Source organism: Macrobrachium nipponense, chromosome 4 (genome assembly GCF_015104395.2).
Source record: "Macrobrachium nipponense isolate FS-2020 chromosome 4, ASM1510439v2, whole genome shotgun sequence".
NCBI lineage: Eukaryota > Metazoa > Arthropoda > Malacostraca > Decapoda > Palaemonidae > Macrobrachium > Macrobrachium nipponense.
Genome location: NC_061100.1, coordinates 58,257,891 through 58,285,478, shown reverse-complemented (window position 1 = coordinate 58,285,478; position 27,588 = coordinate 58,257,891).

The following is a 27,588-nucleotide window of genomic DNA, read 5'->3' as shown; positions in this document are numbered from 1 at the left end:
CTTTGCCACATGGATTTTTAACTGATATTAGGGGACACAGGATTTTATAGCAATGCCAACCATGGTACCAGAAAGGATGTTTGCAAAAGTGCCGCAAAATTTAGAGACAAAAAAGTTGAAAGAATATGCATTTAAGGCCTTCCATGAAGGCATGTGATAAGAATGTATCGTGTGAATTAAGAAAGCTGTAGATGAGAAGGGCCTGTTAGGGGATTCGTCAGGCATTCATAGTATTAACACTCTTAGGTGAAGGTTTATCATGTTCATCAGGAAAAGGTCTCCAGAATTGCCTGAATGAAAAAAACTAGGAGAGAACTGAAAAAGATAAAAAAAAAAAAAAACTCGCTTAAAATTATGCGATATATTGTGAGCTTGCTAACAATTCTGCAGTGGGTGGAAATGAGTTTCAGTGGACTGATATTATTATCTCAAGTTGATGTAAATCTCTCGTATCTAAAATGAGTTAAGTTCGTTTCAAAGAAAGGTTACTCATATACAGAAATCTTAAAAAAAAAAAAACTCGTACAATTATGTGACACAGACTAAAGTAAATATTAATTTTAAAGTCTCCCTTCAATAGGAAAGAACGATTTTCTAAATTCGTTTAGTTTTGGAAAGAATTATTCATAGAGATCCGAAGTAAAGCAGATTAAGCCAGAGGTGTTATGGTGAAGCACGAAGCTGAACTTGAGCAAAAGTAACACTATTGAATAGTCTCCCTTGTATTTTGCCTCCCACGACCATCTGTTAGTAACTGCACCTAATTAATAGTTTTGAGTATTTGAAGGAGGTTGTTTTTTACGAGTCTGAAACCCCTTCTCTTGGGTTTACTTTCAGTTTCCTGGGAAGGAAAACTGTTAAGAAAGCTGTTTGTCTCTCTATCCACACTTTTTCTGTCCATCCTCAGATCTTAAAAATGACTAAGGCCAAAGGGATGCAAATTGATATGTTGGTATGTTGATCATCCACCCTCCAATCATCAATCATACCAAATTGCAGCCCTCTAGCCTCAGTAGTTTTTATTTTATTCAAGGTTAAATTTAGCCACGATCGACATGAAACCACCGGGCCGTGGCTGAAAGCTGCATTGACCGCGGGTGAGAGTTTCATGGGCCGTTACTGACAGTTTCATACGGAATTATACGCTGTACAGAAAACTGAATCGCACCTGTGAAACTTCGGCGCTTGTTTTACTTGATTTTTCTTTGAGGATTATGGAGTCGGTAGCATTTTGAAATTAGTGTTATTTTCTATTTTCATGTACGGATAATGTTGTCAGCAGAATCTGGAAGCTAAGCTTTTTTGATTCATAAGTAAATTTCATGTTATAATGTAGTAAATTAGCATATTGCAGAAACTGGTCACAGTGGTGACTGAAGAGGAAAAAAAGTGTTGTCAACATAACTGATAATATATAGAGGGGCAGCTGCTGTCCAGCAGCTCTCTCTCGAAGTTGTGCATAAAAATATCGGCAGAAATGCAGCTTAATGGATTACCCATTCCTACACCTTCCACCTGCATGTAAACTTCATCATTAAACACAAAGGCCGCGTCCCGCACCGCCAACTCCAACAGCTCGTTAAAATCTAAGCGGTTAATTAAAACCGTGATACACATTGTCCTGATCATTAAAATTGGTATCCAAAATACAATCGATTGTTTCCTCCACTGGTATATTAGTGAATAGTGATTCTATATCAAAACTACCCATGACCAGATCGGAATCTTGGCGTAAAATGTTATTTTTAAATTCTAAGGAAATTCTGATAGTAAATTCATTTTTAGAGTTTTTGTAGAGAGGGACTATGCATTTTGCGGTTTTGTAGTTGGGTGTAGTATACGAACAAAGGATTGGCCTCATAGGTACGTTCTCTTTATGTATTTTGGGGAGACCATACATGATACCATAAGAAGAGCCAGTGACGAAAAGCTCATCATAAGTGGTATAAGTAACAAAGTGTTTATTTTTTGAAGAAATTTAGAATCATCAGTCAGTATATTATGCAACTTGCAACTTTATTTTAAAAAATTATACCATTACCTTTATCTGGTTTGGGGAATACTAAGTTACTGTTTTTACTTAATTTTTGAAGAGTATTTAGATAATCTTTATTAAAGAAAGGCGCCCATCCCGTTCCCTGTTTGTGGTAATTAGTGTGTACGCAAGCGGACAGTTCAGCTTGGAATTTTGATAGGTTAGCCATAGATATGAGGTTAGCATTCAAAGACAAGCTATTCAATTTGGTGAAAAGTATTTCGAAGGCCAAATAGTACTCATAGTACGAAGGTTTATAATTGGGTAAGCAGATATCCAGCCCAAAAGATAACAGAAATTCTTCTTGGTTAAGTTGAAGTTAGAAGAGTTGAAAACCACCTTGTTCCCTTCACCGGAAACATCCGGTTTGAAAACACCCAATTTATAAAGTTTGTTGTTGAGTATCTTGTACATTTTTAATTTAGCCATTTAAGTCTTTAGATAGCAACCAGTCAAAAGTTATTAAATCAGTAAGTGTGAGTCGGTTATGGATATCATTTTACAAAAGTTTTATAGGTTTGACATGTTTAACAGAGTGCTTTTCTTTGGCACAGATTTCAATAGACAATGCAGAACCGACTCACACTTATTTGTCCTTTTCAAAGACCGTCACCACTGTGACCAGTCTTTACAATAATCGTTTAGTTCCTCGGTGGACGAGTGGTTTTCACGCTCGGCTACTAATCCGGTGGTCCGAAGTTCTATTCTCGGCTGGGCCAACACGGAATCAGAGGAATTTATTTCTGGCGCTATATAGAAGTTCATTTCTCGATATAATGTGGTCCGGATCCCACAATAAGCTGTAGGTCCCGTTGCTAGGTGACCAATTGGTTCCTAGCCACGTAAAAATACCTAATCCTTCGGGCCAGCCCTAGGAGAGCTACTAATCAGCTCAGTGGTCTTGTAAAACTAAGATACATTTAACCAACTTTTCTAATTCGCTACACAATAACATTAGATTTACTTATAAATTAGATGATAATAGCCAATTATTCAGCAGATTTCATAATGGTGTGTTTTGCAAGAAAAGCTTTACAGGTCTTTGACAGAATTTTTACGGTCCATGTTTTTGTAATTTCAAGTTGAATTCGCCTGTCCACTCTCCTCCTCAGGACCATCACACTTGCTACATCTGATTAGTACAGTTTTCACAAGGAAATAGGTTTTCTCTATGACCGTTTTAAATCCAACTGTTATCCATCCACTTTAGTTTTAAAATATGTTAAGATTAGTCCTTTCACCCTCCTGCTACCACACATTTGGCAACTAAATTAACATGCTAGGTAAGTTTTCCATTCACATCTGACGCCTCTTTCCTACCCAATCTAAAAAAGATTTTAACGAATTATTTTCCTGCATTCGACGTCAAGCTCATTAAAGAGCCCAAGAACTATTGTTGGTATGTTTAGTCACAAAGAAAAACTTCCCCCTTTAATGCAGTCCGTTGTTGTTTATTTATTTACTTGCTGTCAATGTCATTGTCAGACATACGTGGGAAACGCGCCGACTGCTTAAGGCAGATGTGACGCACATCTTGGCTGTAGTTTCTTGTACTGGGTGAAAGTTGTCTGAGCCTGAAACTTCAAATATTAGGACTCATATAAAACTGTGCAAAAGTAAAATAAACTATAATGATTTTAAGATTACACTAACTAGCGAAGACGATTATGATTTTAGGATTATACTAACTAGCCAACACGAACACCATCTCCCTATTCGTGATCCTTAGCGATCAAGAGGTTTGTTCCCTCTTTGAGCAATTATCTCTCGTCCGCGCCCCTGTATATAGCCTAAACCACACCCTCCCTTATGTTTACCTTTTCTTTTTTCATACAGCAACTAAACTTCGAGGAATAAGATCTGTTTTGTTGAACCCTTCTAATTCTTTCTCATTATTAACAACTTTATTTGAGGCTTATCTTTTGAATTCATGTTTTACTTTGTCATAATTTATTTGTACATACATGCTAACATTTCTTGCTGCATTTGTTTTACTTTAATTTTTTAGCCTTGAGGACGAGACAAGGATCTCGAAACGTAGGCCGGTGAAAAAAAAAAAAAGAAAACCTTGTACCAGGCTGTCTGCTTTAGTGCCTTCTTTCATATTTTGTTGAGGAATAACCTCGCTCTTGCACCAACATTGTAGTATTGGCTGGGTTTGAATTAACTGCAGCAATTGATGCCTTCTAGCTCTGAAAATCGTTCGAAAACCATTGTTATTCCTGCAGTTGCCTATTTGCTTATAGTTATCCCAAGAATTGTAGAAAAAAAAGATTACCACTCTAATACGAAGAATGCCAAAGAATATATATTGATATTGTAGAAAAGAGTACTGCAAACTGTGTCAAAGAAAATTTTAGATCATGTTTTTCACATTTTTTCGTCGCTAAATGGAACAATCAAGTTTCTTGTCAAGCGGAGAATTATCTGTTTTGCAGAATGGTAAAAGACATGGCGCATTTCCTGCAGATAGGAAAGGACATGACACATTTCCTGATGTTCAGTATTCAAAGTGTACGCCGAGTGCTTCGAGAACTTTTGCAAATGCCGATGAATATTTTGAAGGGTGAAATGAGTTTTTTTTTTTTTTAGAGTTTGTGTTTTCTTCAGAAGTTTGATCTTCACCCTTTAGAAGTATTATGGGAAGCTATTGAAAGCATTTAAACACTGTATGAAGCCCATTCATTGAAAACAAAGATGAAAAAAATTAGATTTTGTTCCCTTTTAACCATTTCATGATTTAGGGAAGTTTGTTGTGTCATTATTTTTTATAACCTTCCTGTCCTTAGAGCTGGTATGCACGTACGATGTTTTTAAACCCTAACATCTGTCAGAGATTTTATATTAGCCATCCTTCAGGAAAAAGTGTTTAACTCTTGCATTTTACTGCATTATTAAGCAAAATGACAAAAACGACTGTAATGTAAGAGTGGGCGAGACACGTCCCCAGTTTAGGGTTGCTAGGTCCCTTTTCCAAGACCTGACGAAGGTAACTTTGTTCTGTACACACAGACACATATATACATACAGATTTTTGTGTGCGTTTAGGTAAATGCATGCGATTACATTTTTTTTTTTTAAAGTAAGCCGTTTCTCAAAACAGGTGGTCCCGAGGAAAACAAGAAAGCAATTATATACTGTAACATGTATGCTTTACCTTAATTATAACTAAAAAGGTTTTACTATTTTCACGCATCCGGTAACGAAACTTCAATTACAAGCCACACAAAGGAGACAGAGGGTAGGTAATGTTATGCCAGTGGATGATGTCATGCTAGCATTGCCGAGCGATTCCCGTAGCAGATGGTTAGCCTCTGATCTGCCACAGAAACCAGAAATGCCAGCCAGCACTTTAATGGCAGTAAGTGGCTGCAAAATTTGACAGCGAATTTATTCCATTTTTCACTTTTCTGCTTTTCACTTTTTCTTACTTTGTTTCACTAGCTTTCCCTTGCTTGTGAATCAGTCGGCCTGGCAACTCTCCAGTCCACCCAACTGAAGCTGAGCCAAGGCGAACAATTCATTGAACAGACCAGAGTTGCTTTTGAGCCGTCAGTGTAACGACTACTCACTCAGTCTCCATACTATTCGGGTTTGGTTTACAAATTGGCCACCTCGACTTTCGAGTCATTAAAGCAGAAAGGAAGGTGCAGCCGTTGGCGGGAGTTGAAATAGGTAACATTCCATTCTGCCCCGCACCGTCCCCGTCTCAGTGCCTGGCCTTTGGGCTAAAGTCCATAATGCAATCCAGTCCAACGCTAAACCTTGTATTGGCCGGAAGGATTTTGGTACATTTGTCGGACAAGGTTAATACAAAAGACTCCAGTAACATTATTCATGTTAGACCTTCTGTCATAGTATATCAAGCTTATCGAGTTTGCGAATCCATACTTTAGGCTCGACTCACTTACTTTTGAATAAATACTGTTGTACACTTTTCTCAAAATAGTTACTACGTCTTCCTACTTTACCTGTAGTTTTTCTTAGCAATTTTTCTTTTATGACTGATCGTTGGTTATTTGCCTCGAGCAGTAGATGGTGGACATTCATATTTAGTTATGTATTTAGTTTTCTACACTTCAGTTGAACGTGAATATGTATTTATACATGTAATTGTTCTTTAACAAGATGCCCCATGTGAAGCGACGTCTATACCAAGCAGTCCTTGGATAAGGAGGCCAGGAGCAAGCTCTAGACCTTGGCCAAGAGTACCTCGCTCTGTACAAAACGTGGGTCCTCGGCTTTGGGCTTTCCCTCTCACCTGTCCGGAGAAAGTAGTAGTGTCGCACTTTCTTGGATCATCCTTCACAGATGAGGCCTGAGCCGCCTAATACTCGATCTCGGTATATGTATGGTCGATAAAATACCTCTTTTGCTAACATTTGTGTGCACATTTAGTTATGAACATACATTGTGCCTTTACGTTTTAGTTCACATTGTTTTCCATTAGATTGTGGTATGTTCTCTCTCTCTCTCTCTCTCCCCTCCCCTCCAACATGCCCCCCCCCCCTCCACAAGGTGTTCACAGCCATCATTGTTCCCGCCACCTCTTCACTACGTCACCATGAATAATGTGCTACCATCCAATAATGGCAAAAGAGACTTCGTTCTCTTTTTAGCGATCCCTTGTGAAGAGGAACTTGCAGGTAACGGAAAAAATGTCAAAAAAAAACTTCCACTTTAATAATGCTAACATTTTGTATGATCGATAAGTTTGTCTATTACATCAAGGATAGACCTCTGACAGAACGATGTGCTGCTATTTAGCTTTATTTCTCTATTTGAAGGTTCTGTTTTCCTTCACTGTGATAGGTTCCTGTTTAGTTTTATTAATGTTTTTTTATGGGTTTAAGTCTAAATTTCCCCGCATATTAACAACGGGATCCATTAACCGGTTAGAGTTTAATATCTGGCTTTGGAAGCAATTGTTGATAGCAGCCCCTTCGTCATGTAACACAGCGCAGATGTATAACTCGGTGGGGTCCTTTCACACTTTGCGTTTTGTTACTACACCAAAGAGCTGCGGTGGATTTTTAAATGTTGCGCCGCACACAGCTGCGGAATTAACGACATTGCGACTTGTTCGGTATAGCCTGTGGCGGGAGATTTGTTTAAGCAGAGTCGTGGTGGGTTGTACGGTCAACCACAATGGATAAGAGAGAGAGTACATTGTACTTTTATTGAGCCTATTTAAAGAGGAAAAAGAGAGCCAATACCGAATCCATTGGGTGCACCCTTTGAATGCACAGCGAGAGACATTAGGCGCATTTGCCATGTTATTTGAGGATCTAAAACAGTATGGCAACAACATTTTAATTTACTTCCGTATGTCTCAAGATCATTCGAGGAACTACTATGGCGGATATTATATACAATAAACTTCTTAGGCAAAATATGACATGCAGCTATAGTCAAATTCCGACTTTTGAAATCTTCGAGTATTACCCCGTAAGACTGGCTTCGTCTCCACTCTAGATATAGTGAGATCTATGTCGATGCCACGTTCCACTTTAACAAGACGTATACTACTCTGCCATGTTTAGCCCAGTTTTGTTTCTTGCGATTTAAAACCAAATCGCGAGATTTTCATTTTCATATTTTATATATATATAATTTACATTCAATGCAAAAAAAAAAAAAAAAAAAAAAATTCAAGAATAGCTGCAGAGAACAAGTTCAACTACAACCGGGAGCTTAGTTACTTACATTCTTACACCATGAAAGCATATTGATAAATATATGCAGCATAAAATAAAACTGGTACACTTTTCATTAATTAGGTAATTCAATATATATTGCAAGTTATAACTTTGGTCTCATTTAAAAAATGTTCTTATTAGATCCAGTATGTTTTCAGCCCTTTAAAATTATGAGAGAGAGAGAGTACTGGGGAATTTTCTAAGTTGGTAAAATTATAAATTCATATCAATCTCTGTTCATACTTACAGTTTTAAACATGATAAAGTACCAGTAAAGATTTCATCTGTTGAATAAAAATACATAATATGATCAGTTGTGCCTAAGTAAAGGGTCGTGTTAGACCGAAAGTTCTTGGCTGTCTCGCTTTTCAATTTTCCTTCGTGGCATTACCTTTATTTATAATATGTAGCATGGAATTCAACAAGTCTCAGTAGATAATGATTTTCATGGGGTATATATGTGTTATTACGGCTTATCCCTGGAATTTCCGGCCACTGGAAAGTAGTTCAGCACGCCGATAAGTGCGTGTGACACGCAAGATGTGAAGACGTGCATTAAACATAATGGTCCACTGGCCATAGCATCCATCTGCGTCGACGCAGAAGCCTGATGGTACAATGCACATGTTATGCGGCAACGCAGCGGCGATTTCACGCACACGCAAGATGTGAACGGCCCCATAGTCGACTGCTGTCTGCGTCACCGCAACGCAGGGACTGCGTTGGCAAAACGCATAGTGTGAAAGGGCCCTGAGATGGCAAGTTCAGGCTGTTCTTTCTTTCTTTCTTTCTTTCTTCCAGGCGTTCCCTTAGTAAAGAGAAATTGTTAAAATATTTTGCAAAGAATTTTTGTAACATTAAATGCAATGAATTTTGGATGAAAATATATGTAGTTCTGGATTTATTGTAATGTTTTGAAAATTTATTGAATAAAAACTTAAAGAAAAAAAGTTCTGAGATTTCTATCGAACATCCTTATTTATTGTCAGTAATATTCTCTCTATCTAGCAACGTTCGAAAGTGGTGCAAGTTAATTATGACGATAGCAGCAAATTGACACAAAATATGGACGCTATAATAGTACCAAAGGGATGTGTAGTGTACACATAATGAAATGGCCATTTCTGCAAAGACCATCTTCCTCTCGGAACCACCAAAAAATGAGTCTTTTGTATCTCTCTTGGAGCGAACCTGTTTATAATCCGATTTTTCTTGTGTGTGTGTGGGGGATGATACTAAAACTGTTCTGTTAAATGTTTTGGACATTATTCAATTAAAATGGAACGTACGTGACCTCTTGGACCACAGCTAACCGGTGTTTAGTTGCCGTTAACAAACAAAGGATTTCTTATAATCATCAACTGTATTTACAATTTTGCAGTTGTTATTGTTATTATTATAAGTTATATCAGTCGATCATGGAATCGTAAGAAGTTGATTAAGATTCTAAGTACAGGTACTGCAGCGAAGGAACACTTGTATGTACAATAATTCCTAATGTTTAATATTGATGATTGTGTGTAGATTAATGTACGATGAAAATTTCATATGCAGGTGTGTGGGTATAATATATTATATGTGTGGGTGTATACAGTATCTGTATGTTAGTATTGACTATCATGCTGGAAATGGGCTGATTATGATTCCTAGTAATGAAGATGGCAGAGTTTAAAGTCACTGTCAACCTATTTAGAATGTATAGTGAAGCAGATATTAATGAGTTTTTTGCATCTTGATATATATATTATATATATATATATAATAATATATATATATATATATATATCAAGATGCAAAAAACTCATTAAACATCTGCTTCACTATACATTCTAAATAGGTTGACAGTGACTTTAAACTCTGCCATCTTCATATTATATATATATATCTATATATATATATATATATATATATATATATATATATATATATATATATTATATATATCATATATATATATATATACATATATATAATATTATGTATATATATATATATATATATATATATATATATATATATATATATCCGTGCCAGTGTAATGTTAATATAATGAGCTGTTCACAGAGGCCAGCAAACATAAAGTGTTCCGTGTATTACCCTTAGTCCTTTTGACCTCTCCCAATGGATTCACTCTTGGAGATACAAAGATGATCTAGGTCTATGCCAGTGACTATTCTTAAGTGAAGCACTTGGTTGAGGTACCAAGAACAAAGCACAAAAGCATTTTGGTAAAACGATCTGCCTTCAATTTTCTTTGAACAGACCTAACCTAACTCAACCTAACCTCACCTAACCAGTATATTTGTGTTTGTTTAATTGTATGGTGTTTTTACGTTGCATGGAACAAGTGGTCATTCAGCAGCGGGACCAACGGCTTTACGTGACTTCGAACCACGTCGAGAGTGAACGTCAATCACTAGAAATACAAATCTCTCACCCCTCAGTGGAATACCAGAGAATCGAACCCGCGGCCACCGAGGTGGCACGCCAACACCATATTGACCACGCCACTGAGGCGCTTTAATACCAATATATATCTCGGGAATATGTCCCGATCATGATAATACAACAAGTTCCCGAACACCATCTGAGCATGCGAACATAAACCCAAATGGACTCAGTTATGAGCATTGCATTTATTAACAAACTCTTAACCCTTGTTCTTGTTCTATCATAGAGCAATATCATGCGTATATCGCAGATGGCGAATCCATGGCAAGAGGTCCCAAGGTTAACACAAGGAAGAATAAATGTTGGCTTCTCCCTAATCTGTATAGGGCGTTTACTATGTGGGCATGACATCTTCCAAGCTTATCACATTAACCATTACACTAACATATTGTGGTTATTACAATTACATTACACACACACACACACACACACACACATATATATATATATATATATATATATATATATATGTATATATATTATATATATATATATATATATCACATCACCATGATTTATATGTCGTTGATTGTTCGAGTTCCTTAGGTACCAAATCCATTTATCACTGAATAGATTTTAAACCACATTTGGAGCTTAATATTTATCTCACAAGTATTTAGTTTCGAATCCAATATACCTTGGAATAACTTACATCGTTGATGTGAGGTTTTTCCCAGGGTATAGTGAATTCGACGTTAATCATTGTTTGTGGCTTGTGTGTGTGAGCATATAACAGTCACGCGTGCATAAGTGAAAAAATATTTATATATTGTATATATAATATAGGTATATAAAATACGTATACGTGTATATATGTACATGTATATGTATGTGTACGTGTATGTAATTATTGACAAATAACGCGTCCCGATTCGACCAGGAGGTAGGACCCAATGACAGGATTTTTTATGTTGTGGTTTCTAGTTCTGTCCGTCCTTGGTGTCGGTGTTCTGCACTGTGGGCATTACTCAAGGTTTTTTGCAGCGTCCTTTCGGTCCCCAGCTGCAACCCCTTTCATTCCTTTTACTGTGCCTCTGTTTATAATCTCTTTCTTCCACACTACCTTCCACCTTCTCCTAACAATAATGTTTCGCAGTGCAACTGTCAGGTTCCCCCTCCTGTGACACGTTTCAAACCTCGTTTACTCTCAATTTTCCTTCAGCGCTGAATGACCTCATAGGCCCCAGTGCTTGGTGTTTGGTCTCAGTGCGACCAGGACTAAAATATTCCTTAGGGCCTTCTATGCCGCCTCCACCCTCGCCGTATGCGACAAAGCCTGGTGCTTCCCAAAACAGGCGCTACGTCTCCAAGGTTCCCCAGGTGCGTCTGATCACACGAGTGGCACCGAGATGAGCTAATGGAATTTTTTTTAATCTTTATTTTATTATTATTATTTTATTTATCGCTAAAAGATTTTACTGTCGGGGGAGATGAGAATATTTTGTGTTGAGTAAGAAGAATGTCATTTTCTCATATTATTGTTTAATATTATTATCATTATTATATTGGTGTCCATGGCTGTTAATTATCTACTGTTACTTGAATGAGTTATTAAGCTTTATATCGTCAGTTTGTGTTTATGCGCCTTGCTTTTTTATTCGATATCATTCGTGAGTCTGTGTAGTAAGTAGCGTTTATTATGATTTTTTAATTAATACTCAATGTTATGAAGTCTCGTTTTGTCGATATTATTTCCGCTCGTCATTATTAGTTTTCTGGAAGAGAGAACTATTGAGATGGCTATTTGTCTGTCCGTCGGCATTTTTCTGTCCGCCCTCAGATATGAAAAACTACTGAGGCTAGATGGCTGCAAATTGCTATGTTGATCAACCACACTGCAATCATCAAACATAACAAATTGTAGCACACTAGCTTCAGGGGTTTATTTTATCTAAGAATTAAATTTATCCGTGATCGTGCTTCTGGCGCTGCTATAGGTCCCAACAAGACAGGCCACCAGCCGTTGCTCTGACTGAGATTCTTTAATCACCTTCTTCATCACCTTGAACACCTCGTGATTCAGAGAACCTTGATAACCCCGGGAGCTCACTACTGAGGAATGCATATAATTTCAAGGAGTTGCATCCCTGCCCCTGTGTGTGAGCAGTAGGTCCAGCAGGACCACCTAGTAGTACCTGGATTAAGGACCCCGTAGCTTAGGGCAAGATCCTCCGTAGCGGGTTAGTGCTGTCAGTGCAGCTCAGGGGGGCCACTGCAGGCATTACTAAAGGTTCTTTGCAGCGTCCCTTCTCCCTTTCATTCCTTATAATGTACCTCCTTTCATATTATCTTCCTTCCTTCTTGCTGTCCACCCTCTCCTAACGATTATTTCCAAGTGCAACTGCGAGGTTCTCCTCCTGTTACACCTTTCAAACATACCTACTCTCAGTTTCCTTTCCAGCGAGCGCTGAATGACTTCATGGGTCCCAGTGTTTGGCCTTTAGCGTAAGTTCTATATTCCATTCCATTCCATTAGGCAAGAGCGCCTGCTGCCTTACAGGTTGACGCCTCCTCAGGTGAAGACGAGATCCACTGTCGAAAATTGTGGCCTTGCTGGGGAGGAACACCAGAAATCATTGGCAGCGGGATGATTGATAGGGTTAAGGCGTTTGGTGGTGCTCTGTCTCCTTGACGTCAACTCTGGGACGCCGGCGATGACCGGGGTTAAAATAGGCAGCGGTGTAGTGGTCACTGGCCTTAGTCAGTTGGGATTTGCGTGCTACGAAGAACCGGCTATTTCTCAGATAGTCAGTGTATCATTGATCAGTATCTACAAACTTTGTGTGTATTCATCATTGTTATTAATAACATTGACTGTAGGCTTGTTTTTTTTTTTTACACCCGTATCGTTTCTGTATTACCCAAAGTGATATGCCATCACATAACATTGAAAAGGAAGGTAAGCGGTATTTTAAGAAAATATAATGGGATTTGTTCCTTTTAACAGTAAAAAAAGTAATTTTTATTGCCGATGCTCTTGTTTTAACATTCACTTGTCATTACTATTATTAGTATTATTTAGTACAATTTTCCATCATATATAAATTTTGTATCCGTCATTTAGAACTTATTTTTCCTCGTTATTATAAGAGAATATTAATCACTCTGGTCATTCAGATATGACAGCTTTGATGAAAACCAAATGGTGTTTTGTTGTTCTCTTGAACAGATTCAATTGTCGCTGATTGAAACCAGTAAGAAAGTGAAAAATGAATTGTTATCGGAAAACGTAATGTCATAAAAGCAAATTGATTAAAAAATAAACATGTTTGTCTAATTTTTGTAAACAAAATGACTACATCTTAAAGTATATCCTTAGGCTAATTATTTCATTGCCTTCCCTATTTATTTGACAAACATAAACAACATTAACAAACGGCACGATCGATTAAAGCTTCTAGATGTAGTGCAGTGGCAGGCTTGTAGTGCACCAGAGATTGAATTACAATACTCTTTGAAAGCGCGACCGATTGGAAACGTCAACGATAACGTCCTCTGAGGGAAGCATTTCCTTTGTGAAAGAATGGGGTCGATACCACCGCGGGTGGGGCGGGTGGTTAGTGCCGTCAGTGCACATCATGCGGTGCACTGTAGGCATTACTTAAGGTTCTTTGCAACCTGCCTTCGGGAAGCCAGTTGCACCCTTTTGTTCCTTATTGCACCTCTTCTTATATTCTCTTTCTTCCATCTTTCTTTCCACCCTCTCCTAACAATTGGTTCATAGTGCAACTGCGAGGTTTTGTTCCTTACCTTTTACTGTCGCTTTCCGTTTCAGCGTCGAATAACCTCATAGGTCCCAGTGCTTGGCCTTTGGTCTAAATTCTATATTCCATTCACCACCATCTAGGCTAGCTGTCACGAAGATCATCACTGGTTTTCATCGTGGCAAATTGTTTGCAAGGACGAGAGTAATAACGTTTAGGTTGAATAAGCAAAGTCACAAATGAAATGGATGTCATATTTAGCTAACTTGAGATTCAAATGGACATATCCTTGCCATCTCTCAAAGTCAGAATGCCGTTAGCTGTTTCGAGCATCTCTCCTTTGCTTTTGTGGAATAAATGTGTAAATAATTTTCTCTTTCAGATGTATCTTTTCAACATTTATAAAAACAAGGAGTGATCCGACCACCAGCTTACTCGGGGCGTGGGCTAAAATCTACGGTCATATAGAACTTTGTTTCACCAACGAAAATTAAAATAAATCGCTATATCTTATTAGAAATAATAGTTCTGTACTGTTTAAGATGCACATTATTTATTGTTTACACTTTCATTCTATTAAATAAATCATATATATAGTAACCTAAAGTTCCTGTGTCTTTAAATCGACGCGAAACAACTTTTTCAGATCATCTTAGGCTTTTCCATAGCGCTTTCATACCCCCTGCCACCCCCCCCCCCCAACAAGAACAGTAAGAACAACAACAACAACAAAGTAGTTTGTAGAGGAGTAAGCTAATATATATACACAAACAATAAATACCACTCCTTAATAGTATGTGTTAATCTCCGAATACTGTTCCTGGGCTCCGTAAGGTAGTGGATAAAGGTAAAAAAAATTATATATGCAAAAATAAACAAACAGCTAAAGAGTAACCATTTAGATTAATTAGATAAAAAGACTTCAATGCACAAGCCCGGTAATAAATAAATAGATAAACAGGTAAGTCAATTAATAAATAAGTATATGTACACATATAATATAAATAAATAATATATAAGACACATATATATATATATATATATATATATATATATATATATATATATATATATATATATATATATATATATATATATATATATATATATATATATATATATATATATATATATATATATATATATATATATATATACTATATATATATATATATATATATATATATATATATATATATATATATATATATATATATATATATATATATATATATATATATATATATATATATATATATATATATTTATACACACACACACACATATATGTATATATATATATATATATATACTATATATATATATATATATATATATATAGTGTGTGTGTGGTGTGTGTGGTGTGTGTGTGTATGTATAATTTATTGACCTGTTTATTTATTACCGGGCTTGTGAACTGAAATTTCTTTACCTAATTTATCCAAATGGTTACTCTGGCTGCTTATTTATTCATGCATATATAATTTTTTTTTTACAAAGCAATTTTAGAAGGCCACGTTTTCCTCTCTCTTGTGAATGTGAAAATTGTGAAAATCAAAATTGTGCCCTTACTGACAATAATCTTGCGAAAGGAGAATCTGTACTGTGCTTCACAACTAATGGCTAATTGGTATCACACTGTGCGCCCAGTTCAAGATTCGATTTGCGTAGGTTAATTAAATACCATTGACCCTTAATGCTATTTACGTATGACTCCAATTTTCTAGTCCACTTGCTGCTACCGTCATAGTGTCAAATAGTCTGTGACTCGTATCTTCTTTCAGCCTACCATTATTCAAATTATTTACCCCCATCCCTATATTAGTTTACTTGGGCAGTAAGCCTGCAAACTACTTTGTTGTTGTTGTTGTTGCTCTTGCTGTTGTTGTTCTTATAAGTCCGGTAAGAAATCTGATGGTGTTCATTTTACGAGTCCAGTAAAGACCATGTTCCTCAACTATTTGATGAGACTAATAAGAGGAGAGCGCGACCATCAAGCCGAGTAGGAGTGCACAGTTGCCCCAATATTGAATTAGCCTTTCCCCCCCTCTTCGTAACGTAAAACTGGGCCCCCCATTTTTTTTTCTTGTTTTTGATCCCTTGTAGTAAATAATCAACATGACAGTTGCCACAGTAATCCAAATTGAGGCAACGATGGGCCTCCTATCGGACCTGATCCTAGAAGCTCAACACAAGCCGATTCAAACGCGAACTGCGACCGTTTACCAGAATCTGGTAGAGGGTATTAGAGAGAATGAAAATTAGAGAGAATGAAAATTAGAGTCAGGAATAGAGGCTAGGCTATGCGCTAATGAGTGAGGCAACCAAAGCAATTTGTTTGTTGCACCGAATTGACACACTAAGCATTCCGGCAAAGACTGCGAATTTACCTAAACTGAAACCGTTACCCCTCCCTACGTTCAAGGAAGAAGTGAGTGAGTATGTCTCGTTTAGAGAATTATTCAACATTCATGTTAATCGTAGAAGTGACTTGGACGATGTGACCAAGTTCACGTACTTGCTCGGTACCTTGGGAAAGGATCCGCTCAGGGTCGTCAAATCTCTGAGCATAACCGCAGTTAATTATCAAATTGCTCTAGATCTGCTCAACAAGCAGTACAGGAATGAACACCAGACGCTAGTCATATTACACCGGCGGTTAGCCAATATCTTTGTGCCTTCAATGAACCCTGTGGAACTGTAGAAATTCCACTTTGAACTAACTCTTTTTATAGAGCAAATTTAGATTGAGTAAGAATGAGCTAGGTCAGGGTATAGTAATGAGTCTTATTAACCAAAAGTTATTTGAAGGTAAAGCGTATTGTAAAGTTGTAGAGCACTTACGTAAGTGCGATTATGATCTGAATGAATTATTCAAAGTGATTGATTTCATCATTCATATGCTCAAGGACGATGCATTAAAAAAGGGCGAATCCTTAAATCCCAAAGAAAGACACAAAGTAAGTGTTAATTTGAACCCGAAAGTAAAAACTTGTCCATTTTGCAATGACAGCCATTCAGCACACGAGTGCAATTAATCCCTTGATATCGCAGTGAAAAGCCATCAGTTGATCTGTGCGAGATGTTTAAACTCTAAATGTAGGACACAGAAGTGAACAGTGTCACAGTAAAATGACTTGTAAATTGTACAGTGCTAAGCACCATAATTTGATTTGCATTAATAGACACCTCCCCAGGTCATCAACTTCACCTCCTGTTGCTCCTTCTTATAATGCTGCTAATGGATCTTACGTATCTTCTTGCCCGGTGAAAACTACGAGCGCTAAAAGTAGCAGAAAAACGCTACTACCCCTAAAGTCAAAAATAAAGAATCAAAGCAGTGTATATGCGAAAGTAACTGTCAAAGATCCCTCATTGGAGTTACCTTGCTCACTGTTGCCAACAGCCACCGCCACGTTATGTGTACGAGACCAAGCCAACCGCATCCGACTGTTTCTCGACATCGAGAGCCAGCGCAGCTTTATATTCACACCTTTAGCAAAAAAATTAAATATCCCTGTTGTTGGTAGAGTAGCGTTGAATCTCGCCCCTTTCGGCTCTGCGGAAATCAAGAGAGAGTTCGATGAGGTGGCGTGTAAATTAGAAATGGGAAGCAAATAATCAGAACAAAGCTATTGGTGCATTATCATGTGGACGTTCCCATCCACAACATAGACTACGCTCAGATCTGAAAACATCTTCTTAGTAACGGCTGTCACGTTGCCGATGAGGAAGCCTGGCATGATAAAGTGAAAGTAGACGTGCTTATAGCAGCTGATTATTTTAGCTATTTTGTCCTCTGGTCCAAATGCATCGATGGAATCAATCTTTTTGTGATACATGGCGGAATGTCACCATTTGGGAAAGTGCCGCAGTGGCCTTTGAAGGCACCAAGCAGAGAACCACACACACACACTGCACGTGTATAGGATAGCCACGCCATATGTGGATGTAGATGAATGGTGGAAATTGGATCGTATCAGGATCACTCCTTCAGAGCAGTATACAATCCAAGTAGGTAAGAATGTTATTACCGCAACGCAGTAGCACAGTTAGAATCACTAAACGCTAAATTTGATCGGGAACCCCTGTACCGTGCAGATTATGAAAGGGTATTGCAATCTACTTGGAAGTGGGATTCATTGAAAAGGTAGAAGACCCCAAGATCGAGGGATATTATTTGCCTCAGTTTGGGGTTAAAAAAAGAGAGCCGTGCCACTCCCTTGCACATCATGTTTAATGCATCAGCTAAGTCAAAAGGACGACTGTCATTGAATGATTACCTCCTATTCTGGCCCCAACTTGGTAGAAGCGTAGTATAATTTGTTGATAAAATTCAGGCTTGGCCGATATGTCCTAATTGCTGACACTAGTAAGGCATTCCACCACATATTACTTAATCCCAGTGACGCTGAGTACAGGCACAAGGCGCCTAATCGAACGGCTACCTTCGCCTTTCAGGTTGTGGTATTCGGCATCACCGTGAGCCCTTTCCTCTTGTAACAAGTCCTTCAGACGCATTTGCAGAGGGAAGGAAGGCCGGACTTGCTTAGTTAGTTCTATGTCGACAATTATGCTCAGACTTTCGAGGAAATGCATTCGCTGATGCATGAACACGAATGTGCAAAAGCCATTTTGGAGCAAGCCAACATGCCCTTAACTGGTTGGGGCAGTAACATCGAGGGATTAGACACAAAAGTGAATTGGGACGAGCCTGTATGTGTCAGTGTGCTGGGAATGGAATGGAAAAGGGATGACGATGAAATCAGCGTGAAACGAAAGATACTTTCCCTTCTAGTATCTAATTTTGACCCCTTAGGTTTGGTTAGTCCCTTATATGTAAGTAGGAAATTATTTTTGCAGGAGCTGTGGGAAGATGGTGTAGGTTGGGATGATGTTTTGGATAGCGCTAAGGCCCAAGAAGCCAGTCAATTGCTCCAGGAATTCAAATTGGTAAATGAAGTAAAATTTGAGAGACATGTAGGCTCGAAGTGTTCAGAATTGCATATATTTTCAGATGTGTCAAGTAAAGCCTATGGGGCAGTTGCCTATGTGAGACGGGAAGATGGTAAAACGACTCTACTTACTAGTATGATGGGGGTTACACCCAAAAGGATGTTAAAATTAACCATCCCAAAGTTAGAATTATTAGATTGTAGGCTAGGCAAGCATCTGATATTGCTGATAGAACCTTCCACTGTCATCTCGGACAGACAGCAAGGTAGTTATTGCCTGGATAAACAGTGAAAGGGAAAACAAGAATGTCTTTATTAACAATGAAGTGGGGGAGATTGTTTTCTCCCTACAGAGCTCCCTTATGGCCTTGAAGTACGTGCCCACCTGCCAGAACCCAGCTGATATTTTGTCGAGAGGAGCCACGTTGAGAGAGCTGAAGCAGAGCCATTTGTGGCTGAGTGGCCTTCCCTTCCTGCACGGTGTAGGAGAACTGAAATACCAGATGTCTGCGCGTCGGAACCCGTGAATGTCACTGTTGCTGTGGCCCTCCAAGAAATGAAGGAAGAAGTTGCTATGATCGAACCCAGCAAGACCTCTAAAATCATGCAACGTAATGTAGAATTCGCCGTTTTGTTAAGAGTAAGGAAATTAGTACTTTGATTTTTTAAGTTTAATAAACTACCATTTTTTATGCTTGTCAGATTAGATCAAAGACAGAATTTTGCCAGTACCTGTGCCTATTTAGAGAATCAAGTTAGTGCCAAAGGATATCCTAAATTTTGTGAGCCAACTCCATCTATGCATCATAGATGGGGTTGTGTATACTCAATGTAGAATCCCTGATAACGATAATTCTAGAAAAAGCCTTGTATTATTGCCTGCCAATGGCAAATTGGTAGGAACGTACTTAACATATTTACACCGTAATAATATGCATTGCAGTGTTAATGAGATGATGGGTCTTTTTCGTCAGAATTGTTGGTCACCCGGGCTGCAGGTCGGAGCGAAAAGGGTCCTAAGGAATTGTAGGGCGTGCACACTTGCCTTCAGGCCCCTACTGACGCAACCACCACCACCTCCTCTAACCAAGGAACGTGTGAACCTGACTACCCTCTTCGATCACGTCGGAGTGGACCACATGGGCCCTATCCACACCATAGATGGAGCAGGGTACATCCTGCTCATAACCTTCATGAGCACCAGGGCAGTAGCCTTCATCTTGGCCCTGAGACGTTTCTGTGTGACCCATGGGGTACCCTTGCTGATCATGTCGGACAATCACCAAACACTTTCTGCAGGGACGATATGACGAGGACAACGTCGATGAGTACCTGAAAAGGACTGGTATACAACGGTGTTTTCAGATGCCCAGAGCATCGTGGAAAGGAGGCTTCTTCAAAAAGGCTTGTTGGGTGGCGAAGCGCACACTTGAAATAGCATTCCGCAGGAAGTCTTTCCCAGAGGAGCATGTCCGCACCTTAGTGAAGGAGGCCAAGCCTGTGGTCAATAATCGACCATTCATGCACGCAGGGGATGAGCGAGAGGATCAAGTCCTCACCCCCTCCCATCTACTATGAGGATACACAATCAACCTGATGGCGCCCTTACATCCTCCCGAGGATTTAAACCAAACATTAACCACTCGCAAACTGAGAGACTGCTATCTCTGGTTAACAGACACTCTCACAACTTTCTGTGACTGTTGGAGAAGTGAATATCTTTCGGCCCTGTAGTTGAGGCACGATTCCCGGCCTGGGAAAAGGACTGATATCCGAGCAGGAGATATTGTGCTTGTGAAAGTCGACAGCGTAAGCAGGCTAAGTAGCCCCTTGGCAAGATCACAGCAGTGTATCCCAACGATAATGGAATTGTCAGGTCTGCCAAGGTGCTGTATGATAGCGCTGAAACCCAGAGAGCCCTCAATCGTCTTGTTCCCCTGGAAATTACATCCTCCTCCTCTGACGGGCAGGATGTGGATGACAACGTGGATGCAGACTCAGATGGGATGGAGACGGTCGAGGATCATGAGGATGGAACGGACAGCATTGGAAACATGAGACGCACGACAGAAGGCAACAACGATGATGAACAAACGACGTCTGGGGGACACGAGTGTGTGATGGAGGCTCAGGGCACCCATGACTCGGGTAATGTGGAAATTGCGGGTGAAACAGACGCAAGTGATGTGCCACTGGCCATTCGTCCTCAGGTTGGACGACTTGACCCGAGTGAAGTTCAATTCATGCGACTGAAATGGGGAGCAGTGTTGCTTCAAAGGGAATGTATGCGCGAGTGGGTAGTAAATGAAGACGTGTAGAACATAGAAAATGATAGAAATCCAAAACTGAGAGGGAGACAATGTAAGGTGAATGTGTCAGAAGGAGTTTGAAGAGCGACAGAAAACATAGTAGTGGTAAAAGTGAAGGGCAAACTAGTGTAAGTGTTCTCATGGCAGCAGAACCAAGCGCTGCACAGAACGAGGTATGGAGTTACAATTTGTGTTGTACATTGAAATGTTGAGTTTGGATTCATTTTCATTTTGAAAGGTGATCACCTAATTTGTATATATACCTTTTGGTAGTGTTTGAGATGTCTTGCCCCAATGTGACTCTAACAACGACTGCTCATTGCTTTGGGGTCAAGTCGGCATAGCTGTGGAGTTTTCTTCTCACCATCTGATCCTTCTGAATGCTCAGCCTTATGGCCAGAATTTTTCTGGTGCCGAGGATATTGCGAAAAGGGATGGATCCCCCTTTTAGCGACAAACCTGCTGCAACGTCAGGTTAGTTTAGCAAGAAGAAGAGACGATGACGTTGTGAGTTCAGCTACGCATCCACGTAACTTTTAGTATGCAAATATTTGAATTAATGCATACAACATTGTGTGGCAGAGAAAATTCTGTTAAGGAAAATTGGTGACTAATAAATTTCGTTTAACTTTTAGCCATGTATATTATATACAGAAAAAAGAAATGCGCTAAGCGAAATCATGCCCGTAGGAAGGACTCGCATCAGTTGGCTACATTTAGCTTATCTGAAATACAACTTTACTCTAAATTCTACCTTTTTGTACAATATCAAAAGTTATAATTTGCGGGTAAAAATAAGACGTAATAAACCAGTTCCTGACATAGTTCTAGAATGTTACGCGCTGGCATTACCAAGTTGTAATTAAGCATGACTCGAGTGGGAAGCCACATTCTTTCCCGAAGTGTTGTTGCCATACTTTGAGATAGCATAGATTTTCAATGGCCACATGCCAGATTACTTTGCTAATTATTTGACCTTGCAGTCATTTGATGTTTCTTTTGGGTTGTTAACGTGTAAGTAATGTGTGGGGAAATGTTTATGTATCCAAAGTCATTTATTTTCGTAATAAAATCTTGTGAAAATTGTGAACCTTGTCTTCTCAATCCCTACCTCGAGTTGTAGCAGCTAAGTCCTTCAGACCTTGTCATTGACCAGAACACTAGGGCACGAGCTACCTAAAGTAAAACGCAAAAAATTCACAACATATTCAATAAAGCTATTGGCATTAGATCTTTGGCCCTTGTTTTTCTTTTTTTTTTCTGTCATTTTCATTCTTGATGTCTTCAAAGCTTTGGACATTCTTTTGATTTCTAGCTCTTTGTTGTAGCATCTAACTATAGTAGAGTTCAGCCAGCTTTGCAGCTAAGCCCTGCCCACTGCACACTTGTGATTGGCTAGCTCTTGAAGGGGGAGTGACATCACACTAGTTAACAGTCCAAATGATTACCAGTACGGATTTGACTCCGTTCGGTGATGTTGAATTTTGTGCATGAATCATGAAACAACAGATTCGAGTTCCAGGAGTTGTGAAGTATGCAATTGGGTAATTCTATGCCAGCATTCTGCAATAAACTAGACTATGGCAATTGACGTTTTCCTAGGTTATTTTACTTGCTTAACAAGAATTTACAGTAATATTTATTTGGGTGACTGTAACTAAACCAATGGGTGCGATGTGCCGATGTACAGAGTTCAAAGGTAAATAACAGGTTAGCTACAGTTGACTGGCAAAATATTACCTTAACTTCTTGTAAAGCAAGTAAAATAACATAGGAAAACATCAACTCCCATAGTCTAGTTCGACTGAAAAACATTTGAAGTTTTGGGTCGGGGTGAAAAACGTAAACATAGTTGCCATGTTTGAGTTCTGGTAGACGCTGTGGGATACGTAACCAAGAGGGAGACACTTGTTCGACAGGGAAAAATGGGGTTGCTGGGGGGAGGAGGGCACAGTTTGGAGGAGTTATGGGAGTTCCATTTGACAATGTCCTTGAGGACTGAGAGAGAGAGAGAGAGAGAGAGAAAGTAAGTTTCGTGGTTTGTGTTGCCGTTGAGGTCGTGTAGTATGTGTTTGTGTTTTGGTTTTCCGTAAGAGAGAGAGAGAGAGAGAGAGAGAGAGAGAGAGAGAGAGAGAGAGAGCGTAATTGGTGGATGGATGGTTAGCGATTAAATTGGCTGTTGGTGAGTTCTGGGTTGTCTGCTGGTGCAGCTGGAGTTATGTTTTGAGATCAGAGTTTTGAGTCAGTCTTGAGTCAGAGCCTGTGATGATCAGTAGTCTCAGCAGTGGCCTGTGAAAAGTGTTGAAGGCATTGAGAGTCAGCTAAGTTGTGTGCTATTGATTTGTTGTTTAGTTGTTGTTAAGTTTGATATTGTTTGCTTTGGAGTTGTTGTGCCTGTGTTGTTAGATATATTGTGCTTGTGAGGTCCTGTTGGATTGTATGCGAGTTGTTATGGTTGAGGGATGTTGTTGTTGTTGGGGAGCTGTTGTGGTTTCTTGGTGTGGTTGTGAGTTGTTGAGGGTTGTTGTTGGTGAGCTGTTGTGATTCCTTGGTGTTGTTAGTGGGTGTGTGTTGCCTTTTTGTGTTGTTTTTTTGTTAGTGATTGTTTGTGCAGTTGTCTTTTGTTGTGGTTGTATTCCTTGTTTGTTGTTGAGTTGTGATTGTGTTCCTTGCTTGTTTGCTGTGTTGTTGAGTTATGGTTGTATTTCTTGTTTGTTGTTGTGTTGTTAAGTTGTGGGGTTGTGGTCCTTGGGTGTTGTGTTGTTGAGTTGTGAGGTTGCGGTCCTTGGGTGTTGTGTTGTGGGTTGTGGTGCTTGGTTGTTGTGTTGTTGTTGAATTGTGGGGTTGCTGTTCTCAGTTGTTGTCTTTGTTGTTGGTGGTGTTTCAGTGACCTCGACCAGCGGACAGCACAGCATAGCCTGGAGTATCTGGAGTTGGGTGAGTAGTACATGTGTTGTGTTTTTTGTTGTGTGTAGGTAGGTTAATTGTCCTGCATGTTTTCCATAGTGTAAAGAATAAAGTGTGGCTGAGGGTGAGTTTGGCAGCCGGATTAGTTAAGTTTATGTGGGGGAGAGGGGGATTTTGCCCACTTGTTTTCTGAGCTTGTGAACCCGCCACAACAGAAGGTACGAGTTAGTGAAGTTACATAGGATTGTTAGGTAGAAATATGGCAGTAAATAATGATTACCCAAATAATAACACTTCTACCTGATAATTACTAAAACTTACAAACACCAAACCACAATTGATCTAACTAATAATAGAGAAGTATAGTTTGAGAACTTTACCTTACAGGGGCAGGGGCAGATGGTCGGCCTTCACGAACGTGTGGACTCTCATCTTTGATTCTTTGAAGTATATCTTGAATCTTGGAATCAAATACAGCCAAATACCTGACGAACCACAAACACAGATAAGTTTCCCCAACATTAAAGTTAGGTTATCTGGATTATCTAAGAGAAGTACTATCACAATTAGTATACGATATCAACAGCAAATCAAACAATTCAATCCAGAAACACAACACAACTGACCATTAACAATATCCAAGACCGCTGCCAAAAGCAACTGTCCAGTACAGACACTGAGCCAAGACTGACTCGGCAACTGCGCCAGCAGAAAACTCAAAATGATTATCCAACAAGCAAACCATCGCTAATTATCCACCCGGCACTTACACTCTTTCTCTCTCTCCCTCTCTTCCTCTCTCTCTCTCTCTCTCTCTCTCTCTCTCTCTCAATAGTTTGCTCACTCACACTTCAGAAAAACACACGTACTTACACACTACCATAAGGCAACACCAGACACAAACATGACATATCAAACTCACGTAAACACGTAAACTCTCAATTATTCCCTACAACTACAAACAACCCAATGATGCTCTCTCTCTCTCTCTCTCTCTCTCTCTCTCTCTCTCTCTCTCTCATGCAACCCTTGAAGACGTTGTCAAATGTAACTACCATGTCACTACTCCATAATCTGCTGATCGATCCTTTGCACTATGGACAGTATAAGAATACATGTGGGATACCTTCGTGAATATTACCATCAGCAGAGCTTTAATCTCGTTTCATAAGTCCACTCAAGGGAGTATGGGAGTCTCAGTAATCTATATTTGTCATTTGTCCTTGTTTCTGGCTTGTCTTGTCCATTCCAACCCGTATAGGGTAAATGTCCTCTAGAATGGTGAGGTGTTCAGGATTTTAAGCCAGAACCAAGGAAAAGTAAGACCTCATTATAACCAGATTCACTCATTCTTGCCTATATGCAAGTTGCCTTTGTGAACTGAAAGCCTCCATCCTCTCTAAAGGCCTCTTTGCTCCCATTGGCTGCTCGGGATTTGATCTCAGCAGGTGTCATGAGGAAGGAGGAGTCTATCTCAGCAGAGATTTTATAAGGACAGGGCTCAGCCGCTCTCTCTCAGAAAATCTCAGACCTTCTTCAGACCCTGCAGACTCCTTTTCTCCTCTGCTTCCTCTGGAAGAAGGAGGGGAGGAGGCAGCAGACAACGGCAAAGATGAAGACGATAACGACAAGACCTTCTGGGACCTCTTCCTCAACTTCTTTTTCATCACTTTTTTCAACACATACTGCAGGATTGTGGTCAGGTCCTCCATCAAGGCAGGAGCAGCAGCCATTACAGGAACAGCCGGGGTAGAGGGAGCTGCCCAGGTAACAGAAGCAGCAGCGACAGTAGGAACAGGGTGAGTCTCCACTACCACGGGGATAGTGGCAGCAGTGGAGATAACACCCGTAGGAGCAACAGGCACAGCAACAGTAGGTAGAGACACGACAAAGCCAGGAGGCAGAGGTACCGCAACTTGAGGGGCTGGCAGATGTACAGCCATACCCATCACCGACAAGGGTGTGGTAGCTGTTGGGTGGTGACAGGAAACCATAGTCGGAACCTTGGCAAAGACCAAGGTAGTCACGGCATTGGTAGTCGCTGTCTCCACTACCTGAGTCACCACGGGCTTGGTGAGGTGAGCCAGCAGGATTTGCAAAGGAGTTCTCACAAGTCCTAGTGAATGCCAAACTGCCGACAGGTCAGATGGGATGCTCTTCCACCACACCTAAAGAGGTGAGAGTCTGGTAAAGGGAGGGAGATGTTGTGAATTATTCCCTCACAATGAGGATTACTGGTTAGCCAGGTGGTATTGGCAAGATAGCCTAGCCTTTAGCACAGACTTCAATCCCCAGCTCACATGACTAATGAAGATGGCATCAAGTTTTTACAATTTTTATTATAAAAAAGATCTCGTGTCTACCCTTACAATACATTCAAAACAATATGTCCCATTTACGCTTCAAAGATACCTCACCATGATATAGCTGACCACGTGATCCTTAATGGAACACTGGCCTAATTAGCAATTACACAATTCACAATTAATATCAAAGATAATGACAGGAGTTGGGGAATACAAAGGAATTACACTTCAGTAGTCTTATGGTCTCAGCCAAGCGCAGCTTAACGAATTCGGAATACTAACATTGTAACTTACAAAACTGAGGGGCTAATGATCTGCCGGCGGAATGAGAGCGTAATCATAACACGTCTTACCTATACACGCTCTGGAAGGGAAGTGAAGCCAGCTCATGTTAGAGATGCTATCTTGGAAACCAGTTAGGTATTTTCTCAGTCAAGGTTTTACCTAATTTAGCATTACTCTGGTAATTCCCAATAGAAAGTACATTTCAATACGAAATGCAGAACAAATTCCCATGACTCTGCTCAATTACCAACTCAAAAACATGTACAAAATACATTAATTAGAGAAGGAACCATCGTTTCTGCCACCTGCTTTCTTCTCCCATACTATATCGTGCTCTGAACACGACGGAATCAAGTCGAGAGAAAATGTTGCAATAATTTTTTCACGACAGGAGACTCCTGTCGCTCCAAGGGAGGATCCTCCTCCTCGGTGCAACTGGAGACCCCCAAGCAGAGGAAGCTCTGATAACCTGCCTCCTAAGAAGCCTCTCCCAAAAGGAGAGGGAGCAATAAGGGGAAGGTTGCTGGGAGAGAGGAATGAAGACGAAGGATTGGCTACCAAGGGAGTCGTTGGAGTGTATAACCTTTAGACATCGCCTTAGCACCCTTCAGGATTGCAATCATGTCCTATGCAGGATGTGCAGGGGGCGTGAGGGTCAACATCGATAGATGATCTGAGACTGAAGTTATCGCAACCCTTCCCGTCAACCCCAGGACACACGCTGTAGGGCAGTGGTCTTACAAGTAGGCTTATTAGACTTGTGGGCTTGCATTACAGACACAAATATACTATACAAAGCAAGAAAGATCTCACTGGAAAAAACTGCAGGCAATAGTTGGCCAATGAGTGAAGGGTAGACACGTCAGCATCAGATGACAGCCGAAATCAAATTGGAATGTTTACGTTCAGGTGGGATGTGACCCCCGCCAATCGAACG